This window comes from Astatotilapia calliptera, chromosome 3 (genome assembly GCF_964374335.1).
Source record: "Astatotilapia calliptera chromosome 3, fAstCal68.1, whole genome shotgun sequence".
Classification (NCBI taxonomy): Eukaryota; Metazoa; Chordata; class Actinopteri; order Cichliformes; family Cichlidae; genus Astatotilapia; species Astatotilapia calliptera.
Window position 1 is genome coordinate 73,877,510 of NC_137424.1, and position 17,472 is coordinate 73,894,981.

Genomic DNA, 17,472 nt, shown 5'->3' on the forward strand with positions numbered 1-17,472 from the left:
AACAGTTGAAACTAAAATGGCAGAGAACCCCTACCTGCTTCCACAACAATGAACTAATTAACACAATAACACAATCGCACAACCTTTGCTTACAATGAAAGAAAGAAAACCAAAGTTCCACAGAGTTTAAGGTCTCACACACATACACACTAAGGCCCGCTGCCCAAAACACAACAGCTCACAGCTCCGGCAAAAATGGGGGAAGTGGCAGCGGTGTGGCAGTTTAGGATGGCAGACTATATGCCGTGGCTGACGAACACACCTCAGCTGTGGCTCATGAGGCAGACCTGCAACACAAGAAAAGGAGAAAAGACACTCCTCTACAGAGGGAGAGCCACTAGAGGTCAGCGACCGTAACAGTCTGTTCTTCTGTAAAACAAACTAAGATTTATTTTTAGAATTAATATTTTGTTTCTAAGTGGAATTGACAATTTAGTAGTCTGTTTTGTTTGTTCTATTTTGAAACTTAAACGCTTTAGCGGCTGCCTTTTGTGTAGTTTGCAATATTTGCCTTTATTTATCTGAAAAAGTCTCATGTTCCTTAAGTACATCTACCCTGTTAAACTTATTATGAGAAATAAATATTTAAATCCAAACAAGCTGCTGATTATTTCACATTTTAATTGTGAGCAACGGCACATTTAAATCTTACAAATATAGTTATTTGGCTTGTATCGTGATATATATCGTTATCGCCTGAAATGAAAAAAACATATCGTGATATGAAAAAATTTATATCGCCCAGCTCTAGTTTCTGCCCTCTTGCTGTAATGTTCCTGAGACCAGCTGAGCAGAGTTACTAATCTGTAAGCAGTTTCCAAATTCCAGAATCACTGCCTGGATCGTTCTACAAACTTTGGAGGAGACTGATCACATTATAAATTTGAACCTCTCATGCTGAAATCATCAGTGATCCCTGACACATCTGGACCAGCTGTGATAAATTGTTGTTCTCTTACATCATCATCTCCTCTGGATTTTGGTTAAAATTAATTCATTCATGGTTGAGAACATACGAGCTGAGCTTTGTACACTGACAAACCCCAGTTTGCCTGTGTAACAACTGTATTAGGAAATTAAAGATAATTAATTCAATAATTATCAGGGTTAATGACACAATCACACTGAGCTCACTGAGGTGTTAAAAGAATCCTTTTTCAGTTTGCACTTTTAGTATTATTATCCTAGTATTTGAAGTGCTTCATATATAAACATTGTAAATTATGTAAACAGTGTAGTTTGTTTGGTGTGACAGAGCTGTTGTCACTGAATCAAAGGTTCAGATGTTCCAGCCTCATAATAAACAAACACATTTTCAGAAATTCGAGGATTTGACCTTCCAAAAGTCTCAGGCATGTTTCAATGATAGTGATGTGTCGGTTGTGAACGAAACGGCTCTTAGAGCCGGGTCTTTGAAGTGAACGACGCGAGCCGGCTCATTATTGGGAGCCATGGTTTTTTATTTCTTCTTTCTCTCACCCTTTCTCTCGCACTTTTTTTCCGCTTCACTCCACATGCGAGCCTTGTGCTTTGCGCTGGGCAGAGGGGGGAGGGGCAGTAGTTACACTCAAGTAGCACAGGAACAGAGCGGGAGGGAGAGAGAGAGAAAGAGAGCCAGGGACAACAACATCACATTAGAAAGGTATAGTAATCATCCACAACTATTTTCAGTTGCGGATGATAAAGGATTCAGAAAGTTTATTCATGCAGGTCCATATGACAGAGAATGTGCATCTTTTTGTTTTCATATTTTAATTTATATTTTATTGTGTTGTGGTTTGCAGTGTTTTGTGTTGTTTCACTTTAAATTTGTTTAAAAAGAAAAAGCTGAAAATTTAAAGTTAAAAGTTGAAATGTGAATAGTTGGTTTTTGTATTATATGATATATTTATTACATTTTATGTGGAGTGAATAAATCAAAGTATATTTACGGTGGCTGCTAGAGACAAAGCACGTACAAACCCCGAAGCACGTAAAAACTCCAAAACACATTAAAACTCAGAAGCACATAAAAACTCAAAACACGTACAAATCACAAACAGAGGTGCTCCAGGACGCTAGGCGCAGTGTTGAGCTTTTGTTACCTAGTGGCTACACAAGCCAGGATGTACCAATGACCGGATTTGGTGTGTTGTAGTAACAGGTAAATGAACAATATATTATTTGTGTATAAATACACAAACAATACACGCTTTCAATTGTGTAATTTAAGTGATCTAGGTAGCTCTGTTTTGGAAGTTCAGTTAACGCTAGAAATGTGTTTTGGAGTTTGTACGTGCTTTGTCTGTAGGGGCCACTGTATATATTTATATATAAACATATATAAATAAAACCACCTTTTTAACATTAGTTATCCCTTTTGTGCATAATTTTATATTGTTGTTAATTATAAATTAATTAAAGCAACAAAACAACCTGAAGAGCCGTTTGGGAGCCGAAAGAGTCGGCTCTCTAAAAAGAGCCGGAAATCCCATCACTATTTAATGAGCTCTCACAGATCTGCATATCAGCTGGATGAAACCAACATGACCTCCGACCCTGAACGAACTGTTAGACCTGTTATCCACATAGCAAAATTGGCATGGCCCGAATCTGGGCCACACAATGTGCTTACACATGTTCCACATACCACAAAGAATGACGACCCTTTGGTGACCCACACATGGGCCAGCACAAGGCCAGTTGCAGACACACTGCTGGCCCTGTGCTGTCCCAGAACACTTTCAGCTCTGGTCCCAGAATTCAGCCTAATGTGTACCTTAATTAAGCCATGTAATAACAACATGTGCATAATAGTGCAAAAGCAACATGACAAATTTTGTTCAGACAGTGAATGGAATGATTCTTATACAGCATTTTTCAACTCTCCCAGATTACTCAAAGTGCTCTATGCAACATGCTACATTCACACACTTTCTCTTAACTGAGTGCTTCCTAACTACATTCATATATGCTCGCACTCATGACATGCAGACTGGAGAAGCCAGGGATCGAACCACTAACTTTCCGATCAATAGGTGACCTGCTCTACCGCCTGAGCTACATCCACTCACTGGCAAAGATGAGTAAACCCTCACTAGGTTTTGGATAAAGTGTACACTCACAAACCTGTCAAACGTGCACTTGAAACATTGGCTACCATTGCGGTATAGTATTGCAACATGGCATTTGGGTCTTCTAACTAAAATAGGAAAATAGGAACATAAATAGTGCCGCATTGCCAGACCTGGCCCGCATCTGGTTGACATACACTCTGCCATGACACCAGTCAGTCAGAAGTGCCAGCTTGATGCTGGATCCCGGCCAGGCCTGTTTTCTATGAGCCTGGGCCACATAAACCAAACCACAATCGAGCCAGATATGGCATGACATCACATAGACAGTGCCATCTATGGCAGGCCTGGCCCATATCTGGATGACAAACGTCTTATCGTGCCAGAAGTCAGCCAGCAGTGCCGGCTTGATACCAGATCCGGGCCAGACCTGCTTGCTATGAGGGAAAAGGGGATGGATTCTGTTCTGTTCTTCACTGACAGCTGACACCTCACACCTGTTTCTCACCTGCAGGTCAGACAGGAGGAGACAGAAATGAACTGTGAGTCAGACGATCTAAGGACAGACACCAATGAACTTTCCTGAACATCCAGCAGACATCTCTGATGATCATCATGCTCACACTCAGACCAACAGTGTGTGTCTGTGCTGTCAGTGACTCTGAACTACAGTTTATTCATCTTCAGGCTGTTCATGAGATTTACTGACACAAAGTCAAACCGTGTTACAAACATACATGAATTTTTGTGAGCTCTAATGTCAGGATCAGTGAGTGTTTTTGTGTTGGTTTAGGTTAGGCAAATTAATTATTTTATGTTGGTGTGATTGTTTATTAGCTTCATGTGACTTTTTCCTCCTTAAGTACAGCCCACTGGAAAACACTTTGTATAAAAAAAAATCTTCTCTTTGCCTGACATTTTTTTAGTTTGTAAATCCATCTCATCAGACTTAAGAGGTTTTACAAACTGTTATAGGGGGTGTCCAAATTCATGGGCTGCATCCTCTTGAGGCTGCATTTGTAGGCCGATTATGTCACAGCGACGTGACGAAGGCTGTCCAAATTCGTAGACTTCTCCGAATGCAGCTGACAAATCTCTTCTCCTTTTCCCCGAATTTGAAGGATGGGTCGGGTGTGTCCTTCGTGGCCCACCGTATCCCAGAATTCATAGCACGGCCCAGCCAATTCCAGTTTTCAACAATGTCGGCAGCTACTAAGTTTTTAATATCACTCTTATTACTCTTTCTGGGTCACAAAATAAACTTTTAACATATTTTCAGGCGAGAATGTAGCTGTGGAAAGTTCAAATATCTGCTCGGTTTATCAAGATATCACATATTTGCAAATGTTTGAATGTGTGGTTCATACAGAACTTGGTCAGTGACACTCACATAAACACATGAGTACATTACATTAACACATGAAAGAACAACAGTGTGGCATTAATCATTACAGCAGTAAGGACCATTTTTAATCAGCAGCCAGTTTGATGAACTGATGCTCTGTTGTCTGGTCTGACCAAAGCTCTAACTCCAAACATCACTCCACTGTTAAAGCTTCTGCACTGACTGTTTCAGGTTCAGTTCAAATCATGGTTCTTATTTTTATGGCCTGACGGTGTGAAGCCTCCACCTACATGACTGAAGTGCTCCACCCTGCTCGACTTTTTTTACTCCTCTCTCTGTGGCCTTCTTTAAACAGCCTCTTGGTGTTTTCAGTGTTGTTTGGTTCATGTGTCCACTGTGCCTTTATGAACACTGTTATATCTCTGCAAAGGAAAGGGCATTTTTTTAAAGACAATGATAAGGAGGGAATTTGTCAGGTTTATATAGTGGATTGTCATTTATGCTTAGAAATATCTACTCATATATGCTTAGAGTTTTATAATCAATGGTAGAGGTTTGATCCTTAATAGTCTGCAAAAACTTTGTGTGCATTCCAGAGTGTTCTGGCATTCACACCTACGTCCTGGGAGCATGGGAGAGGTCGTTCCTTCTCTTATTGTTTTATGGTAGGATAAACGTATCTATGTGTGTTTTAGGCTAAGTGCCTTTTGTTTAGATGAACTGCTGGACTTCCAGACCAGCAGGTTTAGCGAAGTTGTTTATGGGGTCACACACTGACACCCCCCCCCCCCCCCCACACACACACACACACACACACACACACACACACACAACACACAGGCAAGGTACTCTTTGTGTGTATGTATACGTCATATGTTAATGAACCTTCAACGCTCCAGCGAATAGGTTTAAGCTACAAACCTATCAGAATTCTTTCTGTGAATGAATGAAATATGAGCAGAATGTAAGGGCTAATAAAGCCCTTGAGGTGACTTTTGTTGTGATTTGGTGATATATGAATAAAATTGAATTGAATTGAATAAAGATTTACACATATACCTGTTGAATGCGTTTTTTTTCATTGTTTTTGTCCCTGCAATCACAGACAAACCTCTATTTTTGAAGTGCCTTTGAGCAACTAATATACATCTTCCTCTGTAATATAATGCGGTGGGTAAACATGGCTGCTCTGGATTTACATCTGTGGATGGATGTGTTGATAAAATTATGAACCTGTATCTGCTGTGCGGACAGACCGATCACTGGAGTATTAAAGCTGCTCTTGAGTTTAAATTTATCCCCAGAATACTGAGTTTAGCCTCCATCTCCTATCTGTCAAACAGTCTTCGACAAAAACTTGACTGGATTAGTGAGAATGACAGTTTTAGAATAAAGCCAAGAGTCACTGACTGCATGAACACATCAGGTATTCAGCAACTTCCTGTAAATTACAAGAAATCAGAGTAGAGGAGAGTAACTGAGTACACTTCCTCTTTGTGAGGATAAAGATAAAGCCTGACAGCTTCTCTTGAATTCATTTCATATGCTGTTTTTTCACAGATGAAACCAGCCAACAGTAAACCAGATGCTTTACACCTACCTTCACATGACCTTCATCTGTAAGTGTTGGGTCTGTGTTTCCACAAGCCCTGCTGGTTTAGAAACGTATTCTTGTTAACGACAAAAACAAGATGAACATCTTTTACTTGCTAGCACAATACACACAATACACATCACAGCACCTCCCACGTAAAACCCCCCAAATGGTTCTAAGACAAGGCACTATGTGTGTGTATGTGTAAACATCTGTATGCATGTGAGAATGTGTGTGTGTGTGTGTGTGTGTGTGTGTGTGTGTGTGTGTGTGTGTGTGTGTGTGTGTGTGTGTGTGTGACCTCCTGCTGACCAAAAGGGTCATATAAGCAGGCAGCAACATCACAAGAAACAGATTTTCCAGATAGGATGTATCTGCAATAAAAGCCTCTCCCAGCACAGTGGTCAGAGACAAAGGAATGTCTTGATCCTATAGATTGAACTCAGACCTTACAAATTTAAGAAGCATAATGATAACATTCAACAATTAGACTTAACACAAAGGATCTCTGAAATTCTCAGAAACTCATAATCCATCTCCCAGTGGGTGCAGCAACCATGTGTCAAAAGTGGTCAATTGAGAAATGCTAAAAAGCGTGTTCATGTAAACATCGTCGGGTCTGCCCTGGTACAATGGGACTTCTGCTCCTGAACCTCTGCGCACAGCGTCTGCAAATCGGGGCTGTACGAAGTCACTTCATCTTTACGCAAGACTGCAGTATATTTTGGTGATCATAACGGTTATACCTTTTGAAATATTAAGCTGTTTTTGCAATTTTTTGGCCCATTGAAATTAATGGACCACATGACAAGTGTGATCACTGATTTTTCTTGCATGGTGAGCTGTGTCTTAGCTCAGTGAGATGAGCAGCCATTCTCAGAGTGGGGGGCCTGGGTTTTAAGTCCCGCTGATGGCAACATTTCTTTTTCAGTTTGCAGTTAAACTTTTTTAAAAGTCTTTTCAACACAAATTTCAGCTTCTTCAGCTGTTGTCAGCAGAAACTTCAGCTTTGTGACCTCTTTTCTGCGCAAGGTTCTGCTTATTTACAACTTTTCAGTAGCATTGTTCTGCTTCTTCACCCATTTTCAACAGAATTTTCATCTTCTTGGCCTGGTTTCAGCTGAATTTTTAATTTCAGCTGACCATGTCATTCTCATCTATTGTACATCCTAAATGTGTATAAATGGGATCGGATGATGTCCAATAAAAGTAATAAACAATAAATGTAAATCTCTTTTTTTAACTTTGCAGACTCATTTTACCCACTCCAGTGAAAGCGATAAGAAAAGGATCATGGCTTTAAATAGACTATGAACAAAATGAAATACATTTTGTTTATGCAACATAAAAAAATTCTACCTTTTCCAACTCGGATTTTCTGCAGGACCAACACGGACATCAGTTCAGACTGAAATCCAGTTCAGATGGCACACACAACACTAACTGTGTTCAACCTTGCACGGAGGCCTTTCAATAAATATAAGAAGATGGTTAAGGTGAGAGATTACTATTCTGTCTTTTACAGAAGGGGGGACTAAATGCCAAAAAAGAGAGAAGTTGTTTTTTTTTTAAATGACGCTTTAAAACAGTTCAAGTATCTTTGTGGGAGAAGGGACTAACTGCGGCCGAGGTTCTGAAAGAGACGGTCGCTTCACCGATGACCCTGGGCTACTTTGAGCTGGTTAACATCAATGACGAAGACTGACTGAGTGCAGAGACATAATTGATCATCTGGACAATAACAAAATCCAAAATATGTTTTCCACAAGGAGCAGATACAGAAATAAAAGATGTAGCCATCCCATGGTAGCAGAAACCTCCACCCACATGCATCAAATAATGCAAAGCGCAGAGGTGCAATGACGGTCTTAGATGTAGCACAGCAGAACGGATTGTGTTTAAAAACCCTAATCAAAGAAACGGCAGCAACATTGACCGTAAGGAGGTTTACGATCTACTTTGTCAGCAGTGTCCGCGTCTGAAACAATGGATGGAGAGTAGATTCCCCAGAAATTCTTTCCAGGAAGCAGTGAAATACAGAAAGGAGAACTTTGGAAAGAGCCGACAGTCTTTTACTGAAATTAAGCCAGTGTTATGTTGCTGCTCGAACTGAGCGAGTCAGTTTGTCTCATAACTGGTTCCTTCATAAAGCAAGGCACAGGCTTTGTGCTATTTGACAACTTTGTCTTGACCAACGCCCACTTATTCAACTACTGGGTTAAATCAAACACACCTAACTGGCGTGAATTTGTAAACATTACCGTGGTCTTAAACTTTGAAGACCAAGAATTGGACAAGAACAACCTTAACGCTAAGGTGTACTTTATTAAAGAAGGCACATGTTAACAGCACAAACACCAACTGACTAAAAACAAAATGGCTTTCTTTTATACTCTACCTATTCAGGTGAGCATCCGGACTAGCCCAAGTATGGGGGTTAACTAATCAAAATGAAAACACAACCCTCCACACAAACAAACATACAATAACATTAGAGCACATAACAAACATATACATATTTCCAAAACGTACTATAAACGAGTCAGTAACACAAGCTTTAACCATTACTATCTAAATTAAAACCCTATCTAAATCAAATCACAACAACAGTTGCCTCAAGGCGCTTTATATTATGAAGTAGATCATACAATAATAGATACAGAGGGAAACCCAACAATCATATGACCCCCTATGAGCAAGCACTTTGGCAACAGTGGGAAGGAAAAACTCCCTTTTAACAGGAAGAAACCTCCGGCAGAACCAGGCTCAGGGAGGGGCGGGGCCATCTGCTGTGACTGGTTGGGGTGAGAGAAGGAAGACAGGATAAAGACATGCTGTGGAAGAGAGACAGAGGTTAATAACAGATATGATTCAATGCAGAGAGGTCTGTTAACCCGTTAAAGCCGGTCGGAGCGGGCATGCTCCATTTTTTTTTTTTTTTTTTGCCTGTCCCATTTGGTTCTTTAGCCATCAGAATTGTTGTCTGAAGACCAACAAGGAAGACCTGTTAATCTTCACCAGGTAGTGACAAAGAATTAACATCCACCTTCTTTTTCTTTTGTGGCCTATTTCTGGCTTTCTCAAGTGGAAAACCTCATGAGAGCAGGACCTAGATGCACACATTGATAGATATAAAAAATATAGCAAGTGGATGAAACTAACCCTGGCCATAAATGGGTCCCCGAAGACCAGGTGAACATTAAGAGTTTAAACGTTTTTGGGTGGGATTGATGATCTGAAGTAGATCAACAACAGTCTCACAGAGAAAGAGTGAAGAGAAAAGAGCGGGTTGTAGTGTTGCAGAAGTTCACTACTTCTGCTTTTTCCAAGTGTGAAAAATCTAAATAACGTGACTGTTACCTCCTTTCAGTTCCCACTTTATTGCTGAGCGTCACAGGATACGGAGGTCAGTAACTTTCTTCTGTCAAACTTTGAAACTTATGAAATTTCAAGGCAACAGAAGGACTGTATGAATATAATTACGATTTAACAGTTCAGTGCTGGTCCAGCCTTGATGCAGCTCAAAGATGTCACTCCTCTCGTTTAATCAGAAATGCAGGATAACGGCCCATAGCTTTCAGGAGAAATTCCCCACAATCACACAATCATCTTTAAGTAAACACTGGTGACAGTGGGTAAAGGAAACTCTTTTATAACATTAAGAAACCTGCAACAGAACCAGGTTAAGGGAGGGACAGCCATCTGCAGTGACCAGCTGGGAGCTGGAGGCTGCATGCCCATTGGAAGGCTTTAAGTCATTTTCTTTGCGTTTGTTTAACCTGAAAATAAAAATAATCACAATAAAAGTGAAACTTCAGCATATAAAAAGTGAAACTTCAGCATATAAAAAGTGAAACTTCAGCTCCACATGAGGCAGACGTACTGGAGCCATACTTTCCGAGAGAATCAGGTGCTTCTCCACACAGCACCCAGTCTGGACTGAGAAGCCTTTAGACTGACAGTTCAAATTCCCAGCATCGGGATCCTCACTGACCTGTTAATAAACCAGGAAACTGGAGACTGCATCTGATTGGGCAGTTCTGAGTCTAATCGTCACCTCCAAGCTGCACAGAAGCCTGCAAGAGACACGTCAGACATCAGGATGAGAAATCCACTTACACAGACTCACTATCCCTCTGTGAAAGAGGAAGATCAACATCAGCCTTTAAATCTAATTAAAAGAGTTATAACCTATGGCCCTGGGAAATAGAAGTGCTGCCTTCTGCAAATGGGACTGCAGAGTCTCCATCAGATTACAGAGGACAGCGCTAATGCAGACGAGTTCATCAGCAGCCCTGTTTCATACGGTAATCCTTAATGTAAAGCATTAAAGTCTTCCTCATTTACGACATCTGACTTACACCTTGAAGATTCTTGTTTAATATCACTCTCTCTGTCCAAATGCTGTACGTCCACGATTTTAGCTACTTTGTTAGGCTACTTTACTTTTCTAACGCTTAAGTAAATTCAGGAGTGATCCCCAACAATGTCAGAGCTCTATGTTTGTTTCTATGGTTACAGTGCCCCTCCTGGTAGTTCCTCTCAGTGCATATTTGACAGAGCGTAAACATTTCCCTGATTTAGTTTTAGACGGTAGGGGGGAAATGCGACTGCTTCAGTAAAGCCAAAGTAGTTTTTTGGATCCTTAAAATCATGAAAAATAATTTCAGGATGACCAAAATGACAGGTACTGCTGACGTACTGATATATAGCATTTGTGTAGCACTGCTGCTATATTTGTATTGCAGCAGCGCTACACAAATACATTCTTTAAAAATCATACAATGTGATTTCCAGAATTGTTTCTTCAAAGCTGTCTATCACAGTGGGAATGCATCTACTCCATGATTTCTAACTGGGAGAACTTGCAAAATCGCAGGGAGTTCAAATACTTATGTTCCTCACTAGTCTCACTTTTATTGTGATTATTTTTTTCCTGTTAAACAAACACAGATAAAATGAATTAAAGCCTTCCAACGGGGCATGCAGCCTCCAGCTCCAGTTCCTCACAGCGTTACTGGAGGCCAAGGTAATGCCATCCAGAGTAAGAATCTGCTTAGATACGATATTACTAAGATTTTCAGGGCCGAGTACAATAACCTCAGTTTTATCTGAATTAAGAAGCAGAAAGTTAGCGGCCAACCAGGTCTTTATGTCTTTAAGACATGTGTGTTATCTAGCTAACATGTAGTGAGTCGTTTAATCTTTAAATGACATTTGTAGAATTTGCCCACTTCCTCTCACCCACCAGTGAAAGGAGAGGAAAGGGAGAGAATCCTGTGCATACACAGAAATGAACAGCTGGCAGAATTCAATTCAATTCAATTTTATTTATATAGCGCCAAATCAAAACAAAAGTCGCCTCAAGGCGCTTCATAGATACAGAGAAAAACCCAACAATCATATGACCCCCTATGAGCAAGCACTTTGGCAACAGTGCACTGAAAAAAAGGGATTGGCCAACTCTTGGATTTACATAAGCATCTTGCGTGTATTTAACATAAGTGCCTCATGCTTTAAAGTTAAGTGTAACTATATAGTGTAGAAACTACATGATATGCAGAGAGGCTAGATTAAATTGTTCATATCATGTTTGAGTGAAGTAAGTCAATAATTTACTGCGTCACCGCACGGGATTTCAGTCTTGCACGCTTTGGAATTCCAATAAAACTGATCCATGTTTGTGGCTGTAATGTGACAAAATGTGGAAAAATTCAAGGGGCCCGAATACTTTTGCTGTATTTAGCAACCAAGACTCTTCAGCATGCTCTTGTATTGCTTATAAGACTGTTCACTGCATCTGGAGGAGTGCTTGGAGTGGAAGGGTCAGAGATTAATTCATTCTCTGAAAAGCATTGAACACTAGCTTTCTCACCTAAGTGGTCAGAGAAGAAAGAAACAAAAAAGGACAGCTGTGGTTTTATTGAACTGGAGTGGGAAGGGTGGTCAACCAAGTGTCATGTTACACATGAAGAGTAGAAGTTCATCTTCAAGTTATACCATGTCAGTGACCTTCATGGTTCCTACATTCACATTGGATTTTCTAAAACAACACGTGCTGATTAATTTTATGAACGGCTGATAATCATTGACATTCACTTGTTTATCTCTTTGTAGTCTTGTACCTTGTAAAAGTTGTAAAGATTACTTTATGCATTTTGTCGCTTAGAGTATTTTTGCTCTGAGTTATTAGAGGAATTCCATAATCAAAGGCAATTACTTCCTCAGTGCCAAAAACTTCCAGATATGTTCTTTCACAGCTGCTTAAACATCTGTATCTGAGCACACATTTTGATATTTGTCCTCTAAGCTCTGGTCAGTTGGTGGAAACACACATGCTCATGTTTTACTATCAGTTGACAATCATTGATACTCACTTGTTCTTCTCCTTGTACTGCATCTGAAGTCATAAAGATTACATTAGTCACTGATTCACTAGAATAAGGTTGAATCTAATGCTACAGTGACCTCCCCTCTGTACTGTGTAATATAAAAGTCAGTCAGGTTTGCAGATGACACACAGATACTGTTGAGTTTTCACTGACAGAATGGAGATCACGCTGAAGTTCTCGCTGTTGCTTCTGGTCTGCTCTGTTTCCACAAATCAGACAGAGCCAGATAATGAAATTCAATCAATGTCACTTCATGAATCTATCACTAACGTTTCTCATTAATCTTTTTATTTTTATTATTTATTCATTATTTATTCAATAATCTAACCTACTAAAAATGAAAAGATTCAAATGATGCAGATAAATAAAATTCATATTGACTTATTTATGTTCTTTTCTGTCAGACCATGTCGCAAAACTGAAAGACCTGGAAATGCAGAACGTTGAACTTCAGAGACAGAGGTCTGAAATTGACAAGCTTAAACAGCAACAACAAGGTACTGTATGTACACATGTTTCATTGTATAACAGAATATTAGTGATTCATTATTATTTGTTAGAGTTCATTTATTCCAATGTGTGAGATTAATAATTATAGGTTAAAGTATATGAAATCATCAAAATTTGTGCTTTTTATGGGTTCAGTGGGGAAAATGTAATATGTACTAATATGTGCAAAGTATAATTTATCTAAGGGTAGTTTCAACCCAACCATACATCTTCCACTTATCCAAGGCTGGGTCGCAGGGGCGGCAGCTTAAGCACAGAAGCCTAGACATTCCCCTCCCCGGCCCCCACCTGCAGCTCATCCGGGGGAACACCAAGGCATTCCCAGGCTTGAGAAAGCTCTTTTCCACTGTTTTTATCCAGAATCTGATTCTTTTGGTTATTACCCAAAGCTCGTGACCATAGGTCAAGGTGGGGACAAACTGATAGGACAGCCCGTTCTCACTCCCGAGGCGTAACATGTCGACGTTTTGTCACGTCCCGCGGCGTTCCTGAGGAACGCGAAAGGAGACCTTCGGCGTTCTTATGGTACGCGGCGGGTTATGGCTGGAATCCAGTGCAATGACGCTCCCGCGGTAACAGACGTTCCAGCCCTGTATTCCAGCCGTAAACCTGACCTTATCCCTAGCCCTGACCATAACCTTATTCCTGACCTCATCCAGGACTATAATGATGTTAAATAACGTGTTTCTAAGCGATTTGAAGAAAAAGAGCGAAAACGTTGTAGATGGAGTCCAGACGGTTCTCATATTTCCTCTTTTTTCCGAGGTCGTCATCTAGGAACGTTGTGGGTAGCCGAAAACGTAATATGTTGACGATTTGTCACCTAGCGTAAAATGTTACGCTTTGGGAGTGAGAACGTGTTGCAACGTGTTGGATAGGAAAGAGCTTTACTTTTTCACTCAGCTGTCTCTTCACCATGATGGACCGATACAGAGTCCACATCACTGCAGCCACAGCACCAATCTGTCTGTTGATCTCCCACACTCTCCTCACACTTAAACAAGATCCTGAGATAGTTAAACTCCTCCACTTTGTGCAGGAACACGTCCCTGACACGGAGTGGGCGCTCTACCCTTTTCCACTGAGGACCATGGCTGCGTACTGCTCCAGTGGGAGCTGGATGCCAGGACCTGTTGAAGGTCAACATTTTAGACACATGTCAACCAAGACAGCTCAACAACATTCAGACCCTTCAGGAACTCAGGACGAACCTCATGCACCCCAGGGGCCTTGCCACCAAGGAGCTGTGTAACTGCCTCAGTGACCCCGCCCCCGGTGATAGACGAGCCATCCTCCTTGTCCACAGACTCATCTCCCTCAATGGAAGACATGTCAGTGGGATTAAGGAGGTCCTCGAACTATTTCTTCCACCACCCGACGATATCCTCAGTAGCACTCTGTAGTTAGAACAATAATTAAAACTCCTAACACACACACAGGGTATTTATACATTTTTAGAGAATGTTATTTTTTAAACCTTTTTTTTTTCAGACAATGCAGCAAAGTTGGAGGAAGTGGATAAGCAGAGGACTGCAATTGAAAATCTTAATCAACAGCTACTAGGTAATGTGATGAAGTCAACATGGCTCTGATTATTTTCATCTTAAAATATCTGTGTATTTTTTTGTGTATTAAGGCTGCAATCCAGTTACCAAGAAGACTGCTACACACTGTGTGGCAAAACATATCTACAACCTTTTCTTTAAATGTATTTATCTCAGCACTCCTCCTCCAAATTGTCTGTGGACAGCTACCACACTGCAGCTGTTCTTAGTTGGTTTTGGCTTCTGTAAGAATGAAATCTATCAAATGCTTTCACTAAAACTTTTTCATTTCGTCTTTTGGGGAGGGGGGGACACCGCAGCAAAAATTTTAAATTTATGACATTTCTCTCTTTCTTAGTCAAACAGGTGGCTTTTTCAGCTTCTTTACTGGCTGAAGGTGGTGGAATTACTGGCCCATTTAACACACACACTACGCTTGTCTTTAAACATCTTGTCACAAACATTGGAAATGCCTACAACCCACACACAGGTAATAAGACTGAATGTCACTTCTCAGCTATGTTGATGTCAGACTGATGTTCACGATGTTCGAACATCTGATTTTCCACTTAACAAATGTCCCACAGGTATTTTCACTGCACCAGTGAGAGGAGCCTACCACTTTGAGTGGTACGTATGTGGACCTGGAGATCCTGTTTATGGTGTAGCTGTTGTGTTGTTTAAGAATGGAGAACGCATTTTTCAGCGTGGGAGCGTCAGGCCTCACATTTCGGAACAGCTTCTAATGGAGCCTCACTGCGTCTAGAGACTGGAGATCAGGTGTTTTTATGTCTCTGGGTTAGTTTTAAAATATATGACAATCATTTTCACCATTCCACCTTCAGTGGTCATCTTCTTTTCACCATGTAAAAAGGGAAACGCTTCCTTAAGTTGTCTTCTATTATCCACCAGCTTCTGATGTTTTAAAATGTGCATTAATTCAATAGGTGGCAATCTAGTTATCTTAAATATCTAAAACCTCATAAATCATTTCTACTTCTAAAAGCAGTTAATAATATTTTTATGTAACGATTTGCAAATCTGTTAGTAAAATAATGATAAATTTGATTTTAAAAAATCAAAGTGACTGATTATTTATTTGTTGTGTGTGTGTTGGAGAGCTGTATTAAAGACTAACACATAACATGTGTAGTTATTATTTTATTGTATTTGCATCAATTGTCAACATCAGGATATTAAAACCTATGAAAGTTGGTTACACACATGTTCCATATCTTAACTGTGTGTAGCAACAACAGATAACACACATGTGTGTGCCTCATCTGAGCTCTGACACATGTAGCTCAGTGACAGCACTGTCTCTCTCTGCCTCTCTGTCTACATGGCTGTGAACAAAAATATAAACACTGAGGCTTCAAAATGCAGCATCTACAACACTGTCACTCTGCCTCCACCAGAATATTTTAATGTAAGAAAACTCCAGACAGCTCTGGAGAAAGTTTCAGAGTAAAAGCCCTGGAGTGTTTTACATGTTATTCTGTTGGATTAAATCTGACGGAGCTGATTCATAAACACTTCACTGCCAGGTATCAGGTGACCTGCAGAGACTGATCCTACAAACACTCAGAAACAGAGTAAACCAAACTGCACCACAGTGATCAGACGAAACCTTCCTGACATGAACACAGCTCCTCAGTAAAAACTGTGAACCAGCAGAGAGACTACACCCAGCACCATACACCACCTCTCTGACACAGTACACCCTCGGGCAGGTGGTGTCCCCATAAACAGTCTGAGAAGCTCTGATTATTTACTATGTTCAAACAAACTGAGTGTCCACAAACGTCTGAGCTCACAGTGAGAGCTGCTGGCACAGTTTGGAGGTGTTCTGCCCCCTGCTGGACACACAGAGCTACAACATGAGGATCAGAGGAGGCTGGTGCTGCTTCACCTTTAGACACAAGAAGGAGGTCAAAAAATGTAGAAACAGAGATTGTTTTTAAACCTGTAAAGGAGGAAATCCTGACGAACCAATCCACAGCCAGAAAAGAAGTCTAACTCTGTGCTGCTCCAATCAGGAATCAGCTCTGTTACTGTGTGAGTGTGTAAAGTCACAGAGTAGCTGGTTTCAAATGTATCTATAAAGTTTATTCACATTTTATTTAGGCTTCAAAAAACAGTCCAAGTTTATTTCTTTGGACTTTGTTCACTTAGCGCCACCTGGAGGACAGTCAGCTCCCTGCAGCAGCTCTGGAGGACTGTTAACTGATGAAGAGCTCGGACTGCACAGCCTGCTTCATCACCGACTTCTTTAAATAAACATGACCACGATCAGTCGCAGCACCTCAGACAAACACTTGTTACACAGCAGCCGCCTTCACACCGACTGAGCTCCATCACAGCTTCAGAGCTCAGCTTACTAAAGTCAAAGTTTATTTCCTCTCAGGTTTCTTACTTTCAGTAAAGTTTCACTGTTAGAGCCCTGACCAGCATCCTGCAGCATCTGGAGCAGCTGTGTGGTGCTGTCATGGCAATAAGGATCCAAATCTGTGGGGATGTTTCCAGCAGGGGTTATAACCTGCAGTCAGCAAGGTGTGCCTAATAAAGTGGCCGTGTTTATGTCCCAGTGCAGCAGCATCAGAAAACGGTGGTTTACATCTCTGTTACAGGAAACCTGAAGAGTTAAAACACAAGAGAAGAAAATCTAAACGTTACACAAAGAACAAAAAAGAAGTAAACTTCATAAAAACTTCACAAATGATGCTTTAAATGAAAAATAAATCCCTGTAAATAATTCAACAGGTCACATCTTAGAACCACCTTAACTAAACTCTGTAGCCGGTCACTGTGGTTTGTCCCAGCAGCTCTTAGGAAACAAACTGCTAACTTCAGTGTCAGCACACACTGTTAGTAAACTATGCAACACTGAATTCAGCTTTCAGTTGTGTTAAGTTGTGAAGTTGTGATGAAAGTCTTCTTACTGACACAGGTAGGATGGTCAGGCGTCCTCTGTTCCTTCACCGTTCATGAACTGTCACTTATAAAATGCTGCCAAACATCAACTACACTCAAT

The 17,472-nt window shown here is 40.6% G+C and overlaps 1 protein-coding gene and 1 long non-coding RNA gene across 2 annotated transcripts in view; both read left to right on the forward strand.

Annotated features, from left to right (window-relative positions):
- LOC113017823 (butyrophilin-like protein 2) overlaps positions 1–17,472 on the forward strand; it is a gene marked incomplete at its 5' end in the record, with an annotated part of 237,182 nt that overhangs the window by 3,053 nt on the left and 216,657 nt on the right. The gene's annotated exons all lie outside the window — the stretch shown is intronic.
- LOC113010713 (uncharacterized) lies at positions 11,892–15,570 on the forward strand. The gene is made up of 4 exons (XR_013906568.1): positions 11,892–12,881; positions 14,386–14,457; positions 14,797–14,928; positions 15,026–15,570. It is a non-coding gene; the product is annotated as an uncharacterized LOC113010713 (long non-coding RNA).